This window comes from Halichoeres trimaculatus, unplaced genomic scaffold (genome assembly GCF_033239565.1).
Source record: "Halichoeres trimaculatus isolate MK-OKI-2021-1 unplaced genomic scaffold, fHalTri1.1 fHalTri1_scaffold_5, whole genome shotgun sequence".
Taxonomy (NCBI): Eukaryota; Metazoa; Chordata; class Actinopteri; order Labriformes; family Labridae; genus Halichoeres; species Halichoeres trimaculatus.
In genome coordinates, this window is record NW_027437183.1 from 6,221,194 (window position 1) to 6,237,814 (window position 16,621).

General features: G+C 39.8%; 1 protein-coding gene across 2 annotated transcripts in view; it reads right to left on the minus strand.

Annotated features, from left to right (window-relative positions):
- The window catches only part of taok3a (TAO kinase 3a), a 95,349-nt gene that overhangs the window by 55,980 nt on the left and 22,748 nt on the right, over window positions 1-16,621 (minus strand). For both annotated transcript variants that reach the window (XM_074670504.1, XM_074670505.1), the window contains exon 2: window positions 2,233-2,348. The gene's annotated coding sequence lies outside the window, so the exon portion shown is untranslated. The remainder of the gene's footprint in view (window positions 1-2,232; window positions 2,349-16,621) is intronic.

Sequence of the window (16,621 nt, forward strand, 5' to 3'; positions counted from 1 at the left end):
ACTCTTATAACTTTAAACCCTAGTTAGTTAACAAGCACAACATATTTCGTCCTAACATTTGAACTCATGTTAGTTGAATGATTTCAACATTGTCTGTCACTTAACCTAGGGATGGGTACCTTTCCCATTTGAAATGCTACGGTACTAATGCCGGTACCTGGCAATCAATATGGGTACCAATTTTTGTGTGTTTATGTGGTGATAAATATCAATTTGTTTAATAATAAAATCTCAAAGTTTTTCAATTTAATGAATTTATTCTTTAAAATATAACCTTGCAATGCTGCATTCATGTCCAGCATGGAAAACCGGCTACTTTTCCACTCCCTCACAGTCACAAGGATGCGTTTAGGTACCTAAACATGGTACCTTTTAATTTTACTACAGATGGAATTTGGTTGGTACCAATAAAAGTATCTTATTTGGTACCTATCCCTAACTTCACCATTGTCTGCCATCACTAACAGTAAAGCCTCATTCCTCTGCATTTCACCAACAAAAATACACAATCTGCACTTAGCAACACCAACAATCAAACATGAGTCCCATTTAACTTTAAAAAATGTCAACCGCAAAATGTGGCCTCCAATTTTAAGTGTCCAACAATTTACTTTCTTGCGAGCTGCCAACAACCAACCACAAATAGCCGTACTCCAGCAATCCATCCCTGAACAGAAGTTCAAATATGCATGCACAAACACACAAAGACATCTTAAAAATACCATGGCACAAGCCAGAGAAAGTTCCAGACTCAGCTTTAATTCAGTGTGACAGCGGTTTGGTTAGCTATTCTGTACATCAGAGAGCCGCCAGGGCAGCAAGCCTTCATTATGAAGCAAACAAGACCCAGTTTACAGGAGCCTGGGCTGAATGTCCAACATACAACATCCAACATGTGCTCACAAACTATGAGGTGAAATTTGTGCCATCAGAAACTGAATTTGACTTAAAAATTAAATTTGAAAAGCATGATGTGTACTGAAAATTAATGTTTTGAAAATGAGTTTTTTTTTTAAATTGAATTATTTTTTTAAATTTAATTTGAATTTGTATTTTGCCTATGAAAATTAAACTTTTTTTTACACTTTAATTCAACTTTTTTTAAACTTAAAATTCAAAAACACAGAATTCAATTTCAATTCACAAAAAGCAGATTCAGTTTTAAAATTCAACTTCAATTCAGAGTGGTACGACCGTTACGTCATCTTGTGCCTGTAGGGAGACTAATCGAGCACAGATTCACAAACACCCTCTACACATCCCCGGACTCTCCTGTGTTGTGTCTAGCTGTACTCCTCCTCCCCTGAGCGGGACGCTGGTCAGTTCAACGATGGCTGAAGACCAGCGGTTGAATAATCAAGTTTGAAATCACGTTACACCCATGGTTGTCTGTCTACTATGTTACCCTGCGGTCGACTGGCGACCGGTACCGCCTCTCGCCCAGTGATAGCTGGGACAGGCTCCTGCACCCACCCCGCAACCCCGAAAGGGATAGCCGGTTAGAAATGAATGAAATCACTTTCACGCCCCTCACCACCCCCAAGTTGACAATCGAAGATGGCTGCCCCCCATTCTAAACAGTCATCAAGCTCCTGTAATAATCAGTTCATAAGCACTTCTGACAAATGTTTGTAACTCTAAATCAGCCGTGTACATAGTATTGTTCAACTTATATTTGTAGAAATGCTACCTCAGTGTTATTTACATCCCTCGTGTGGTATTTGTGAACTAAATGCAGGGCGTGCTAACAACAGCTAACACAACAGCCCTGGTATGTGGGCACAGATAGCGGCGTGAATCTGCTGGATTAGTCTCCCCGACGGGCACAAGATGACGTAATGGTCGTGCTGCTCTGAATTGAAATTGAATTTTAAAACTGAATCTGCTTTTTGTGAATTGAAATTGAATTCTTTCTGTGTTTTTGAATTTTAAGTTTAAAAAAGGTTGAATCAAAGTATAAAAAGAGTTGAATTTTCATAGGCAAAATACAAATTCAAATTCTATTTAAAAAAATAAATTAAATTTCAAAACATTAAATTCCATTTCACATCATGCTTTTTTCAAATTCAATTTTTAATTCAAATTCAGTTTCTGATGGCACAAATTTAACCTCATAACAAACACTGTTACTCCATGAGAGGACAGTTGGATGCATTCAGCAATCGAAAGGATACACTGATGAGAAACACAAACACAGAGCAGACAGCGTTGCAGAGTCAGGTGTGCACCAACCTGTGTGAAATGTGGAAAGAGGTTTTCTGATGTCCTCTGTCTCTTTCCTTTTCTACCGTCCTGGATTCAGAGCAGAGTTTACTCTTTGCTGATTTTCCCCATGGCCGGATTTTCACCTGAGGTCGAACAGAAGAGAAAAAATCTGTGTTATTCTTTTCCAGATTTGTCAAAAAAGTCACTGAATCCAGTTTCAGAGATGTTCTTTCTCTCCGGTACCTAATATCCGTGGTGCTGTGGACAGAAACAAACACTTTAAAGTATGGGGGGATAAGTTTTCTGACTTCTTTTACACATAGAAGAAACTTCAATAAAGAGAGAAAAACCTGTATCTGACATATGAGTATAATTAACAATAATGGCAGCAATAAACGTGACTTTAAATGACACCTTCTATTTTTGAGTTTGTTTTCAGACACTGACGTATATCTGGTGCAGTTTGTGGATGAGTGCAACTTCTGCAAACTCCTAAATGCCAAAACACATTTAGACTTCCCTTCTCTTTGTCTTGCACGCGCCTTGTTCACTAACTAATTTAGAGACTGTACACCATGTGACAGAGTCAGCTCTCAGAAGACAATAATGAGTTTCATTAACGGTATATAAAATACAAAAGGACAAAGGGATAAAAGCAACGTCCTTCCAGTACAAACAGAGGAAGAGCTTTCAGATTCCCTCACCAATAACAGATGGTGGAATGACTCAACAACGGCCAATGAAAATCTCTTTAATGACTCTCAGTTATTATCCTCTTAACAAGTCCAGGATCCACAGACATGATCTCTTTTTTAATCAGCTTCAGAAACGATGACACCTCCACTGCAGAAAGTTCACTGGAAATGTGCCCTCCTTTATTGGAAGTAGATAGTACCTCAAGTATAACATCAGTCAAAGTGAAGTAGATTTGAGAGTGTTAGATTAATAAAAAGTGAAAACATCACTCCATTTTACCCCCTGAAGCCTCCTATTTGAGATCTTTTGGCACGTCTGTGTCACTACTTTGTCCAAGAGAAAACACTGATTTCCAGGTAGATACTGGCAAGCAGGTGAGAAAAAGCAAACTCATTAAGCTGGCATTGGGAAGAGCAAAATGTGGGGAAACTGGGGTGCAACTTTAGCTTAGTTGGTAGAGCAGATGCCCCATGTCTGGTGGATATAATCCTGACTTTGTTTACTTATATTAAGTCCTGGCAGACTACCTGCGTTTGTTTATATCTGGCACGCCGCGCGCGGACTGATACACTAAGTGGCAAGCGCCTCGTAGCCAGCTGTGGCTCTGCAGCGGAGGCAGCGCCGTTTTACGTTTCTATGACACAATGAGAGCTAGAGCCTTATTTAGCGTGTTTTTGTGTGAAAGAAATGCGCTAAAATTCTTTTAATAAAGCGTGAATGCAGACCGATATCAGATTTTTTCAGTGGGAGTCCGTTAATTTGTGTTTTTGGTCAAGTAAAATATGGCCCCGTCTGAGTGCAGAGGAAACCGGCAGACGAGCAGGAAGGGGGTGTTTGGTGCGAGCGGCCTGGGCTTCTGCTGCACAAAAACACTGCTGTAGGGGTAATTTCTTCCTTAAACTTGTGAAAGGACCCTTTAAGCTTGCCAATTGATGAATTTAGTACATACTAGGTATATCATTTGCAATCAAATGGAATATGAAGCAAAAAAAGCACACTTTTTCACTTTTTCTATACCTGAAATTTAGGCCTAATTATAGAATCATTCAAAAACGTACTAATTATGCATCACAGGAGCTACTTGTTTTCAAAGGTCAAAGTTGCTTATGGAGCTTCACCAATGTGAGGGGTCAGAAAGGGAGCATTTAATAAAGAAGACCGTTATATATTTAGATCACTAAATTTTCTCATTTCTACACTCTCCACCTTACAGGAAAACATCTCAATGAGAATTTGAACAAAAACATTTGTATTGACATCTCCATTTGCAGGCAGCTGATTAAACTGAACTGATACCGGGGCAGACTTCTTGACTTTATGCCCCATCATGGTCTAAACAGCTGATGTAATGTTAAGTTTCCCCTGTGGTAAAATACTGGCTTATATTCCTGTTAGCTGAATTTTGGTTGTTTATAATCAGAGTCATAGAGAGGCAAATATATTTCCCATAGTGCACTGGTGTCTCTCACTTAATGTCATTGCCTTTAATCAGAGGGGAAGGGCCTCCTATTTACAGCTCGTCACATCCTCTTTTCCCCTCTTTCAAACACAAGTTCAAGGACGCCACACACACACACCGCCATGGACAAACACAAGCTTACGCACACACTCCCACAAGCAATAATTCAATATTTTTCAGTCTCCCACACAGACACACACACACACCAGATCTGAGCAAGTTGTTCTGACAGCAGAGTGCCATCAGCCACTGGACTGCTTCAGTTTGACAAGCAGGTGGTGTAGCATCTCCAGCGTGACCCGCCTGACCCTGAACTATACCTACATCAGTATTCACAAACCTGCTGTTGTTTACAACCACAACAACAATCAGGAAGCATGGCTGATTCATAATTGAGAATGTAAATGACCTTCCAACCTTTGCTCTGAGCTGCTTAATTCCTGTGTGAAATCAAACTGCAGCCGCTCCTTTCTTCTCCTCCTCTACCTCTCTTATTTCATCCCTTTCTCATCCAGGCCTCTGGTCTTATTGGTTTCACCCCCCTCAACCTCTTCCTCCTCCTCTCAGTTTTTGATCGAGCCGAGTGGCAGATTGGGAGCTCAGAGGAACCGGATTCAATAATAAAAGAAGAAGAGAGGATGGAGGGATGAGGGGAGAAGGATAAAAATGTATTGTGTGCCCCTTCTGAGTGTCCCTGAATGATTTATAACACAAACTGACGCTTGCATGAGCCTCTGGGGAAGCTGTGGCTGCACTTCAGCATTCGCTCACGCCGACCGGCCTGGCATTTGTGTCCAAACCAACAAGAGGGAGGTAAAGACAGATCAGTGGAGGGAGTGGGAAAAGTGGAAGGGTTAAGCCTGTCTTTGATTTCTCTTATTTCGTAGATATTATCTTAATTAAGGGCAGCTTTTATTTTCATTTTTTAATGATAATTCCATCAGCTTAAGTAATCATGAAACATTCATTTCCAGAGCCTTCCTTGAAGGCTTGAAATCTCTGGTTTTATCAGATCAGAGATTCAAACTAAATATAACATATCCAGTCGACAAATACAAACAACAACAAAAGCTGTAACACTCCCACTGAATGCTGAAACAAGAAACCAATTTGTAGTTTTGCTTGGATAAATAAATGAAAGGATTACTAAGATTTGTTGCTGATTACTTTCCTGGCAATTGACAAAGTAATTAAACAACTATCGGCTTCAGCTTTAGATGTTAGAGTTACAAAAACAAAAACTGGATTTGGGTGTAATACCACAAATCAAAACTGTGTATTACTTCTAGGAAATTAAAACCAGTAGTGTCAGACTTGTGCTTAAATATTTACATTTGTTTCCATAAATTAAAATAAAACAACTGAATGATTCTACAATTGATTTCATTTAGCAGATGCTTTTGTCTAAAGCGACGTAGGTCAAAAGAAGGGACAAAGGTTGCATCGTATAAACAAGAGGTCAGCTTGGTTAACAGGTGGTTTGAGGTTAAAGTAAACCTTACACAGCACTGCTGTCAGCTTAATGTCACTGAGTGAGACTGTAAGGTGTGTGTCAGTGTGCGGAGGTAAGGCTTATGAATTTGTTCAACACAAAAAAGGCAAAGAGGAAGAGAGCTGAAAAAGGGCCACACAGGATGCATGAGTGTCAAAAATAACGTGATTCAAAATTGAAAAAGAAAAGAGCAGTGATGGGCGAGTACTGGTATCAGGTCGATACCAGCCTTTTTTCAAGGTATGGACACTCACGAAGGCTGCTGATACCAGTAGCCAATACTCAAGGCAAAAAGATCTGTCTAGTAAGTTCTCCTTGACAGTAGTTGGTACTAAATTGCTGCATTTTGACACGAAGACAAATGTGTGGTCCTGGTCCAGGTACTGTTCAGACAACATAAATGAACCAGGGAGAGTTGAACTGTTTTATTCTGCTCCTCAGTTTGGTTTAGATTTTGCGCTTTTGTTAATTTATTAAAGGGGACTAATCATGCTGATCCCTGATTTAATACTTACATATAATATAATAAGTTTGAAAACAAGACCTTACACCTCCTGAAATTTCAAAAAATGAGATATTGTATTTTTTCTGATATCCTAGAACGAGATTTGATGCCTCTGAAAATAGGTCATTGCCATTCCGCCGCAAGATTTCAAACGTCATGACGACACAAGAATCCTTTCTTTTTATTGGAGTAATCTGATAAAGCAGCTCCTTCTCTGTGATGTCAGTTAGTCACACAACCACCACTCAGGGATACACCTACCAAGAGCCGAGTATAAACGTATAAACTCTACATGTTGCAGTACCGGTTTGACTCACCACACTGAAGCGTCCTGAGATGATCTGTGTCCAGGTGGATTTTCTTCCTCCTGAGCTGCAGAACCGTCCGGGTCTGACTTGGGGTCCAATACAAAGGGACGTATCGTACACTCTGCCATTTTATCACTGCTATCAATGCCTTAAGGTGAAGTTTTGGCAAACAGCAAACTCGCTCGGTCTGCCCCATCCAATATGGCGACTTTGTAAATACTGCTATGCTGCAGAAACTGCCCCCTGGCTCTATCCCCTCCGCCCCTCTGATAGAACTGACCAATCAGAGCACAAAGGGCTGAGACTTTGCGAGGTTACTGGAGGTCATTCTGGAAACGGAGCGTTTCAATGAGATCTTCAGAATGGCCTAAAATGAGGATATTGAGAACGCTATTGTGGGGCAATGAAGGAACTAAATGACTTGTAGTGAGGGTCTGGCATAGTGAAAAGGAGAAACAAGCATGATATGTCCCCTCTAAAAACTAATCACAGACTCAGAGAGAGTTGTTTGTGTTTTATTTGGACTTAATGGCAGATTGACTGCTCCCTTTGTTCAAAATGATCTGACACAGTTAATTTAAATTTTATGTATCAAAAGTACAAGTGGTATTGATACTCGCTATAATTGAGCACTGAAGAGGGAGTACTCGTACTGGTATCATTCTGGAAAAAAATGGTATCGAACACCTCTTAAAAAAACGAGTTACAAATCCACTTCCTGATCATCAGACCTTTGTTTTTTTGGAGTGTTAATAGTAATTCAACATCCCAAAGAGCATGAAACTACAACAATCAGAGGAAATAAAGAGAAAATACAGTGTGTTTTTTGGTATCCTCAGAGAGAATGTTTCAGACCTTCAGAATGAGGACACCCAAACGCCACTCTATCCACGCCTCAAGCATTAGGATTAGGGAATGTACATAGTGTAGGTTTGTACTGTGCTGTAACATAAATAATATCTCACCACCCTTTGGACAAAAGTACAACAGGCTTTCTGATGCTCCAGCTAATGATAAAAATCCTGACATCCCACTCCTACTTTCCATTCCTCCTGTTGCATGACACACACTGAGATATGAATCATGGATTCTGAGTCACGAGCCGTCGATTTCCGAGGCAGATCTTGGCAAAGTAAACTGTTTCGACAATCTTGTATTGCATTTCTGTTCATGGGCAAAACAATCCAATAGAACAGCTTTCAGAGGGATCAGCCAAACAATTCATCAAGCTGGGTGTGATATCGGGTATCAAACAAAGACTTTGGCCAAGTTCAGGTCTCTTTCTGTCCAACTTTTCACAAATAAGGTTCAGAAAGTTTGTGAATTGATATTATGAACCTTACTGCTTCAAGTTTCCATGATAACTTCACTACCTGGATGACTACCTGGGGAATTGTGGGAGAATTAACAGATCCAAACAACACTGAGCAATTCAGGGAACAAAGATTGTCTCTTAACTGCTCTTTAGCTGTCAGTTTATCAGAAATTTGGGATTTAATGTTTGACAAAATGAGATCATTTGCACACAAGACGGTAAACAAATAAAAAACATGTGCTTCTTTATCTGTCTGCGTCTAAACTTTGAGCACCGATTTGCCTGAATTTAAATCAATGATAATGAGTCTCAGTGTCACTTGAGGATTCCCAGAGAGCCGGATGATGACTGAGGTGAGCTTTCGGTGAGTCACGCTGGAGCGTGGTGTGCTTTAAATCAAACGTCCCACAGAGAAATACCGCTCTGAATAAAGCTGAGACAACCAAACACCAGACGATTTTCACAATACGCAAAATTCTCTCTGGATGAAAATAAACTAATCCACGGAGATAGAAAGAAACTAAACATTATGTCCTGATTATCCTGCCAGGGTTGGTGTGGATTTTTATAGCTGTGACTCATTTTCACACAGTGAAAAATACACACAGGCGCACTCACACCCGTATACAAACTGTATACTGTGAAGAAGGATTTGGAGACTTCGGGGCAGCTCTCATCTCCGCAGCTTAGTGACACTATTGAGACACACATGCATACAAACACGCGCACACCAAAGACTGTTACCTTCTTAGATTAGCTTCAAGGCTAATGCCAACATAAATGTGGGTGTTGGTGGATTGAGGGACAAATAGGAGACAAATAAGTGGCCTATCCAGCAACTCTAAAACCCGAGGCTAAGTCCAAATCTGTGGTTTATTTGAGGAGATTTCATCATGTTGCCTTAAAGGAATAAAGCCCAAAACTATGCAGTGACAACACCCAACGTTTGTGTTTTGGATGATTAAAACTTAAAAATTGCAGCTTGTTAACTTTTACTTGTGTCACTATTATGACAGGAAAAAAAAACACAAATTGGTATACAAAAGGAAGTCTTAAAAACAAGGATCTTACCCTTTAAAATTAATTCAGGAAGTATAAGTTTGGATTAGCCTAGCACAAAGACTGGAAGAGTGTGGAAAAACTATCCTATCTCAGTCCAAACATCTTGAATCTGAGCTCTGCGGTCTTCAAGAAAATGCGAATGTAAAAAAACTAGAAAAGCACACAGAAAGCGCAGACCTCCGCCAAGCATATTGTGATTCTCATGCAACACTTTTGGTCTACTTTAATGTTTTACTCTCTTTCTGCAGACTGTCTGCTACAATTTGGTGTTAGTTGCAGGTTTGAATGATAATTTGTTACTTGACAGCGTTGAAAATAAAGATGACCCAGTACATACTTCATATTCTGTATCTTAGTATCCAGATTATTGGCAGGATCTGGATCCTATTTTTACATCTGTCAGAAATGGCCGTGACCTTTTCTTGTATTGTTTTGGAAAGCAATCCAACCATTAATGGTGGAGTTATACACACATATGGTGAAAACGGCCCTATTTCACAATGATAAAGAATCCTTAAAAAAAATCCTAGATCCAGATGGTGATCCAGATCACCTCCAAAAGTTAATCACTTCTTTCTTATCCCATTTTGAACATTTCCCGAAAATTTCATCAAGAGCCATTAGTAACTTTTTGAGTTATGTTGTTCACAGACAAACAAACTCTCCCAAAAACAGAACCTCATCGGGGGAGGTAATAACATTTTAAACTCACTGTGTAGCAGAGTCCTGTTTTGGGTCGGGTACCCGCAAAAGCAGCTGATTTGCGGGTGTCTTTTAAAAACTTTTTTTTTTCCCGGGTTCAGATCTGGGTGGAAAAAATAACAGGCGGGTCGGGTCGCGAGTTTTAGTTTGACACATCAAAATTAATATAAAACAATAATAAATACAATAAAATAAAAACGTAAGTTGTAAGCTGGTTGTACCTGCTGAGCGTCGCTTAAGTCTGGACAGAAAGTAAGTCTACTATTACACATATAAAGGTCCTTTTAAGAGATTAAAAGTTTAAAAGCATTAAATGTAAAAAACGAGTGATTTTACAGTTGTATGTGAGAAGATCACAGAGGGTTGATGATGGAGCTGAAGTCAGGCTCTTATTGGAAGAGTTGCTTCATTCAGGTGCGTTGTTTACTCACTGGCATCTGAACTATGGCGATATACTGATCAATTTTCAGACAATATGACCCAAAATGATTACTTTAAATAAGGTTAAGGGTCAGGCTGAGGGTCGTGTTGCGGTACTAATCGGGCTGATGCGCGGGTTTGCGGTTCGGGTGTGGGTTTGTACGTCCCCGGGTCTGGGCGGGGCGGATCTTGAAAATTGGACCCGTGCAGGACTCTGCTTTGTAGACATGCTCATACAATGTTCCCTATGTACATTGGCTCCCATTGGAAATTACAGAGCTATGAACTGTTCTAAAAACATCAAAGATGCATATCAAAAGTGCACTCAGTATATAAAAGATCACTGGATATCTCAAAAGGACAAAAGGCAACAATTAGATTCAAATTTTGGATGCCCCATGTATAACTTAAGGATGGATATCTAGATTTGGAATCTTGTCCGGATATATAAAGGAAATGGATTCCTCAGACAGGAAGTGTTGATAAAATATATGAATTTACAGAAACTGTAAGTTTTGGTGATATACTAACTGTGGTATTATATATCAGTTCGTATAGTAGGCATCAACAGTGCTAAGCCAGATCATTCACACCACCAGGCTAATAAGAGGGGTGCAGCTTGTGTTATGCCCCAAAGCTTTAGGTCAATATCAATCATAATCTCCATATTGATGTAGAAAAGCCACTTTCAATCATGCAAACTCATGAGGTACTACCATGTAGAATAGCACATGCACATGAAAGCCTCCACACGTGGGAAACATTTTCACACCGTCTTTCCCTCACACATGTCCATTTATAGGATTTAAGTGTAAAGTGGCAGCCATGCAATATTAAGCTAGCCTGTGGCATTTGGGAGGTGTTTGGAAGTAGCCAAGGGCTATGTGGGAGAGATAATCCCTCTCCATTATGGAGCTTTAAACCGTGGATTTGTTTCGTACTGTCACTATGTAAACTTCAAACATCATTATGATTTAATCGCCCAGGCATACACATGCTTATTCAAACAAACATGCAATCTTTGGGGAGAATGTCGTATGTATGGAATTCCATTAGCCTTGCCTGAGCTCATTTGTTTAGGCTTATGTTGAGCTTTTTTGTCACTCAGTCTGTTGGTTGTTGGAAACAGGTAAGCATAATATGAGCACAAGTCTTTATTACACCTTTTTATTGTCCTTTTTTATTGTCCTTTTTTTTATTCTTATCCTTTTAGTTCTCTTTGTAATTGGAGTCTGTTACCTTTATGGGTTACTCAGTGGCCATGGGCGCCAAACTGCTTAAGTTTGCCGTGGTGCTTTAACTATTTTTGTTCCCATGTCTGTCCGGGGATTTTACATGTACCCATGGTTTGTTTACACATGTGATCAGCTGTTAGCAGCCTGTAGCATGCTATGCTGATGTTCAGCTGAGTAGAAGGAGGTGAGGACGATGTTCTGGAGCAGCAGTGTGAGCTGAGAGCAGATGTCTCTATCCATCATTTTGGGGAATGTAAGACCCATCTTCAATGAGATGGATGAGCTAGCGGCGCTAACCTAACACCAAAAAGAATACTGGCAGAGTAGCATCATGCTATTCATAGAGACATGGCTAACAGAGCTGTCGCCTCTAATGGACTTTTTGCAGTAATGTTATTAGTGGTGATTTGTGGTCAAACAGTCTTGTGATTTTTTTTTCTAACTTATGGTTATTTTATAGTTTATTGTTAAAATGTTTACAACATAGACTTGTTTGTTTGCTGCTGTTATCTTAGCTTATCACCAAAACAGAATTCCAAAGTTGTCATATTTGAGTACAAATCTTTTGACAAGCTCTACGGTTTGAAACATGACATCAAGCAAAGATTGTAGTAGTAGGCTATATGTAGCGCTATCGCCAGTCCGGTGCTCTGACATATCTGTAGGCTAACATCACAACAGGTAAACACTGTCAGTTTGGATGTAGTTTACTAGCCGTTCACATTTAGCGCAGCTGGCAGCCCGGTGCTGTAAGACGTATCCGTAATGTGTAGCGTTAGTAAATCCTGGTTATGTCCTGCCAGTCATCTACCAAACAGAGCTAACATAACCTCAATCCTGATTTTATTGAAAGACTCTCAAGTTTGAACAGACCACTGCAGAATAACTGCTGCATGTGGGTTGGAATGAACATTAGCACGAACAGTTTAGCCCCTGTGTTAGCCTTTAGCTCAGGCAGTGTCATTCTTCCATTTAGTTTTCTTCTGCTCTTCTGTCCTTTTTCTGTTGACAGTTAGGCTCTAGTGTCCACCATCGCTACAAAATTAAATCAATACAGTCCTGCTCAACTCAAACCGGAAGCTAAGAAATGGCATTTTGAAATAACCTGTAACCTGTATTATTGGCATTGATAACTCATCTTAAAGTGCAGATTACAATCAGGCATATATCTAGAAGGGAAACTTTTTCAAGATCACGCAGAAACTCCTCACAGCTCCTTTAACCAGAGCTACAGCCCAGGCTAGAGGTGGATGGCTGTGCAACAGCTTGAACACAACATATGACTGACATTTCAGGCCCATAAAAAATTATAAATGAATTTGACCCAGTGATTCTGGTGCTGGGTAGCAACCATAACATCATTTAATCTTTTGGTTGACAGAGTTTCTCAAAGGAGAAACAGAGGGACTCTTTTTGACCTAGTCCTTCTGTTGACAGGAAAACAACAGGCAGTATCTATATACAGAATTACATTGCAAGCAGTTTTTTTCTCTGTGTCAGATATTGGTTGAACATTCAGTCTATTTGAGACCCTGTTCTTGCTTTTCAAATGCATTTTTTTAATCAGACCTTCTGATGATTGTTCAATAAATTTTAAACTAAAATGATAAGTAACAAAAAATAGCCCTGAGAGCATTATAAAGCTTGACTTTAATGATATTGTTTGATTAAAGGAGTTAATTTTCAAACTCCTCCAGAAAAGAGAAGATAAAAAAAAATTAAATCCCTAAAAAATAAGAACCAGTTTCGTGAGAGTCCGCAAGGGTGCACTTATGTAGCTTTCCCCACAGGGCATGCTAACATTGCACCACTAAAAGAAAAAAAAAAGATCAGAGAAGGTTCACTACTGATGGGAACACTGGAAAATCCTTGCTGTAAAATCAAAATCTCTGAGATAATCTCACAGAAGGCATATGTTGGGCCAGATCACACACAGCGTTGGTCACACACATTGTGCCACAAAGACCATCCCTCATTGAGTGTGAAAGCTTTTTTAGAGCAATCCCATGAATCCAGAGGGGTCAGTGTGTGTGTGTCTGTGCCCCTGGAGTGAAGCCTGGAGTTTTCTCTATTAAAGCCATTCATCCTCTCTGGCAACTATCAGTGCTCGCGCCTTTTCAGCTGAGCTTTCTTTTTTCAACCTGGTCAATAGTGTGTGGTCTACTGTCTTGCTTATTCCAAACCCACACAGTCTTTCACAGAGGAAAAAAATCAATCCCTGTAGTGTCTTTTTCCAAACCCCTCCCCTTTTAGATGGATACAAACACACACGAACACACACACAGTGAATGAAACAAGCTAACACACTAAGTGCAGTGTCATAGAGTGCCGTCACCGTGCTGTTAAATTATTCAACAGTCCCTCACAGACAATTTTGCACATCAGAGAAAGTGGGGGAAGAGGAGAAGCACAGGGGCTGTTCATGGAGGGCACCACGAGCAGAGATTGAGTGTTAAAAGGATCAACAGGTTACACACACAGATAACAGGATTGAGAGCAGAAGAGCAAAAGAGCGCATCACTTTTTGGTATGGAGAATAAAGCGCAAAAAAAAAAGATAATCAGATGCTACAAAGTGAAAATGTACATACTTTGAAGTGATACTCCGGGAGGGAACAAGTTGGATCCTAGCCTTAATTAGCGGTGTTTTTGTGTGAACGTAACACGCTGAAAATTCTCTAAATGCGTGAATGCAGACTGATATCAGATTTTTTCGGTGGTAGTCCGTTTATTTATGTTTTTGGTCAAGTAAAAAATGGCCCCGTTTGAGTGCAGAGGAAACCGGCTGACGAGTAGGGAGGGGGTGTTTGGTGCGAGCGCTCTGGGCTTCTGCTGCACAAACACACTGCTGTAGGGGTAATTTCTGCCCTAAACCTTGTGATAGGACCCAACTCGTTCCATCCCGGAGTATCACTTTAAGTAAAAATAAACAACCCACCTAGACAAACATAATAAACATAACTTGAAGCATAATTTCTGCTTTCAGATGCACAAAACTTTGCCAGAATTAAACAATACCTGACATCATTCCTCTTCTCTATGAAAACCTATTGCTTTACGATAATGGCTCCTGGTGATGCCATGTGTCTTCGAAACGTGCCTGCAGTGAGATATGTCCAAATGTGGGAGTTGGATCTTTATGTAAAACCTCGTCTCTCGGGTGCTCATTTTGGTCAAACATTATTTCTGAAAACGCTCGTAGGCCCCGCACAGTACTAGTTCATTACTCTGAAAGCACGACTCCACCAGCGCCACCTCCTCTAAACTGACTCACCGGACAAACACCAACGTGCACGTGTTGGACTTTAGGAAAATGATGTCCAGAAGAATCATTCAATGAATGTGAAGTGTCTGTACCTCAGCAGCAATACCTTAGTCACTGTCCCCAGGAGAATTCAGAGTAAATATAACACTTGAATCATCCCAGCAGCAGCGTGTCTGCAGAGGAGGCATAGCTTGAGGAGCTTGTTAGCAGAGTAGCAGCAGAAAGACACGCAGACACAGTTCTGAGTGAAAGAACAGGAAAATAAACAGCTGTGGACTCTGTAACCCAGATCCTCTCTTTCCAACTTGGACAAATTTTATCCTACATAAGCTTGGCTTCTGGCTGTGGGTCAGCCAGAGTACGCGAGTATGTGGAATGACAATTTCCTATGAGTGTGTAGGGCAAGCAGACTTCAGTGAGTTATTTGCAGTGAGTGCATCCTTGAAATGAATTCAAGCAAAATGTTCCACATGATAGAGTGACAAAAAAAACAAAATACAGAGACAAATGTGAAGGTTGATGTTTGCTAAGAAAGATTTTTTTTCATTTGATTAAAACAAGAGTCTAACATTAGAACACAATCCCTGAAAAATGATATTAAATCATGAAGGATTGAGATGATGCCACTCCATGTCTTACTTTTTTATAAAGCTATATACTGACTGCTGCCTAACAAACAGTTTGGTGTTAGCTTCATAAGCTAGCTGCTCTTGAGCAAGAATGCACTTTAACTGGGTGTTTCGGTTTGCCTTATTGAACTATCGTTAATGTATGAGTTAAACAAACATGTCTAAGGCTAGTTCAAGTCCTGTCCATGTCAACATCCTTGTTCACTGTCCGTTGTACTTAGCATGAGCCATTCATATTGTCCACACAGATTAAATCTGCTATAAATGGACTACATTTTCAAATTGGGAAATCTATGAGGGCGTTATATTCAGTTAGTTGCAAAATAGTCTTGAAAATAAACAAATTAGAATAGCAAGATCATGATTCATCCTTAAAAAAATTTTTGATTTTGGTTTTTGATCCTTGAAACAACTCATAACAAAATAGTCACCCACCAACGGAAGCGTGTTGCATTCACTTGAAGAAAGAAAAAAACAACTCAGGTTTTTCAGAGGAATTTATTCTTCGGTTTATTGTGGTAACTAATTTTGTTTTTCTGATTAATATTTTTTTATTGGTTTGTTTTTAATTATAATTATCATATTGGTTTGTTTTTTGTTATAATTATTGCTGTTTTTATGAGTAATTTTTTTGTGGTAATTGATTTTGTTTTTCTGATTAATATCTTTTTATTGGTTTATTTTTTGTTATAATTATTTCTGTTTTCAGGAGTAATTTTTTTTTCTGTTTTCAGATTACTTTTTTCCTGTTTTTCGTGGTGATTTTTTCCTGAAGTATCGAGATACTTAGAAATCCCGCGGGAACCTCAACCTGCTGTTTTTCGTGGTAATATTTTCCTCCTGTTTTTAGGAGTAATTTTTTTTCCTGAAGTATCGAGCTACTTCGAAATCCCGTGAGAACCTCCAACCTGCAGACGACTCCCGTGGATGTGTGGTGGCTCCTGTGTCCCGCATGGATCCAAGATCCCGTTCGGCACGCCTTATCCTTAACTTTCTACAGGCTTTCCAATGTAGAAGCAATGCACTTTTTTTAATGCCACATCTTCGTCTATTCCTTAAGTATTACACTGAACAATAGGCTTATATAACATATAAGGATAAAGTCGAAAACATAACAAGGGTATCATACCCTGTGTGTGCCTAATACCTTACCTTTATTGACCCGGTACGGACCGGTAGAAAGTTAAGGATAAGGCATATATGTGCCGAACAGGATCTCTGATCTGTGCAGGACACAGGAGTCACCACACTCACGGGAGTCGTCTGCAGGTTGGAGGTTCTCACGGGATTTCAAAGAAGCTTGATGCTTCAGGAAAAAAAAATTACTCC